Here is a 3,244-nt window from a genome sequence, read left to right as displayed (position 1 = left end):
ATTAAGCATTCTCCCAGAAGTTGTCGAGTCTTTTTTATTTTGTTTTTTGACTCTTCCATGCAAGTCTCTGACAACGAAAGTCAGAAAACTTGCATAATAAAAAGCGATCGAAATTGCGGAAACCACCCAGCTGCGACATTTATATATATATACTACAACGAAGCTAGCTAAAAACTAATTAATGTCTTTATCTGCATCTTATTGCATAATGTATATAGAGCTCTCTAAGATCTCGCTCTCGCTTGCTTTTTCTTGTATATGATGATATTTGTTTTGTCCTTTTGCTTCTTCATGCAGTGAAAATGGTTTTACGTTGCAAGAGATTTTCGCACGACATAGAGGAGGGACAGTCGATGATCAATATCAGTGAGAAGGACGTAGCCGATGAGGTAACTACAGTCACTGGAAATCAATCCATGATCAATATCAGTGGGAAGGACGTGGCCGATGAGGTAACTACAGTCACTGAAAATCAATCAACGATCAGTATCAATGAGAAGGACACGACCGATGAGGTAACTAAAGTCAGTGAAAATCAATGATTGATTCTTCTTCTTCTTCTTCTTCTTCTTCTTCTATATATATATAATCTCTGTCTAGATGCTCTTTCTATTGTGTTATATTGTCTGATAACAGCTGGGAAAATTGGATGCATATTCCTTTCCTAAATTTATGTCGTGTGATCGATCCATTTACAAGTACCAAATGCATTTGTCAGTATAATTTTTTCATGTGCTAGCTTCTAATTTGGTATAGTGTACCGTATATGTAATTTAGTTATGGATGATTATTCCATAATCTGTGTTCTAATTCACAACACGTTTTGTTTATTTATTTATTTTTATCTTATTCTGTTTATCATTTAATGGGCAGAGCGAACTTTAGAGTAATAGGTAGTAGAAACTTAAGAAGAAATGGGAATAATTAGTTTTATATTTCTATCAAATTATTTTTTTAAGCCGAAGACGCGTACAAGTAGTCAAAATTATTATTAAAAAATGTTATTAGAATATGAAGTCAATACATATATTAACGAAAGACTTATGTGAGGTCCTACGTGAACTAACCAATTGCGAGCTGTCATGTCAGGGTTATAAGAGAAAGTTTGTAAGAGAGGATTGTTGGTGTAGTATTATTCTAATAATAATAATTGAGTGTGTTTGGTTTACTATTTTCTATCATATTTTCAATCTCATCCTCAAAATAACTTTTTGTTTCATTATTAAGAAAATACTATTATATTTTTATTCAATTCTTTTACTCCCCCTAAGTTTATTAATTTAACTAAACACAAAAAAAAAAAAGTTTAAAAATTAACAAAAACACCCCCACCTATCCATATTTTCCAGATTCCGACCACCACCGTTGGAAGGTGGCTAGAATTTGGTATAATGGCGCCGACCTATCATTTTTAGGCCAGATCCACCATGGATCTAGTTGAAAAAGACGGTCATATCTTTAGCCATCGTTGACGACCAAGCATGGCTAGATCTGGTATTTTCCAACCAGATTTACAGTAGATCTGGTTAGAAAAGGCCATCTCGACGCACGACCAGCCAGATCCAATTGGTCGTGCGCCGATAAGGCGACTCCAGTCACCCTCCGGCAGTGGTAGTCGGCTGTCGATATTTAATGAGTGGATGGGTGAGGGGTGTTTTTGTAATTTTTAATGTTTTTGTTACAGCGGTGTTTGTAAATTAACAAATCTAGGGGGTGTTTTGTTAATTTTTAAATCCTACCTCGTTATTCCCACCTAACTCTAAAAATATCCAAAATACTAAAACAAACACACCCAATAATAATAAATATTATTATTATTATTATTATTATTATTATTATGGAAGAAGTGTTTCAATTTTCCAAGTGTGTTTACATCCTGATAGCTAGGCTGGAAGCGTGTGAGAAAATACATGAAGCTTAAGGCAAAAGATAGCACATATTTTTTTCCCTATATTTTTCCCCGGAATTTTAATCGTTCATTATATCAGTTTTGCAACTTTGTTTACTTAATAGATTAGTGGTGGATATTGTTAGTGTAAGACCCAAAAATTACTTAATAGATTAGTGGTGGATATTGTTAGGCTTTTTTTTTTTTTTTTTCTGAATTAAAGTGTCTTGTTTATAAAATAACATAATCACAAAACTTAATATGAGAAATAAGCGTTACCTGACCACCACTGGATGACTTGATAATAAAAGAATAAAAGAGAATCTAAGTTTACATAGTCTTCTAAATTTGAGTCCTCGTAATTATTAATAGGACTGACCATTAAAACTTGTATCCGATTGATAGTTATAGGTTAAAGGGGATTAGAAAACGTTAACAAAACCTACATGTATGATCACTATATATAATGATCAAACAATGATAGGATATAAAAATTTCAGTATATAAACCAAGTTATCTCGTGAAAATACAAAGCCGTTTGGAAACTCAAGTACAGGGGCATGTGCCCAGGAATAATATTAGCTCTGGCCTTGATCTGTGACATTAAATTTTGATTGTCGTACTTATTTTCTTTTAAATATGATTTGTATAGTTAATTGGTGGATATTATATTTTAAATATGATTATATATAGTTAATTGGTGCAGATTACAGTAGATTTGAAGATGGACTTGCATTGTGTTGGTTGCAGTAAAAAGCTCAAGAAGTTAATCTTGAAGTTCAAAGGTTAGAATAGTTATAAAACCCAACAAAAATTGAATTAATAACGAGTCTTAATATTTTAAAAATTATCAGTTGGATGTTAGAGTTTGGACATATTCTTTGAAATCCACCTCTATGGTTTCAAAAACCATCTATATTAACAATATATTAATTTGCCGTCAACATAAAGCTTCAATTTTTACCTTCAAAAAACAATGTGAATTTTTTGTATTAACCTTCCACTATTAATATGTTTGGAATAGTGTCCAAGATCAGGGTGGTTTTTTTTTTACTATTTTTCAAAACTTTTAAGGATGGTTTTCAAAGAATATGTACAAACTAAACATACAACTGATAATTTTTTTTTTAAACTTTAAGAGCCATTCTTAAAATTAACCTCAATAATATAACTTTTTTTGTTAACCTGCAGGTGTTGACAGTGTGTCAGTAGATCTAGGCAGGCATCTAATAACAATAAAGGGAACAATGAACGTGAAAGAACTAATATCTCATCTTAGACAAAGGCTCAACAGGAATGTGACAGAGACGCAAATGGTTCCTTTCAAAATAGATAACAATGTCAAAGATGCTATCA

The sequence above is a fragment of the Pistacia vera genome, unplaced genomic scaffold (genome assembly GCF_008641045.1).
Source record: "Pistacia vera cultivar Batoury unplaced genomic scaffold, PisVer_v2 Contig1468, whole genome shotgun sequence".
Lineage (NCBI taxonomy): Eukaryota > Viridiplantae > Streptophyta > Magnoliopsida > Sapindales > Anacardiaceae > Pistacia > Pistacia vera.
This window is presented reverse-complemented; position numbering follows the sequence as displayed.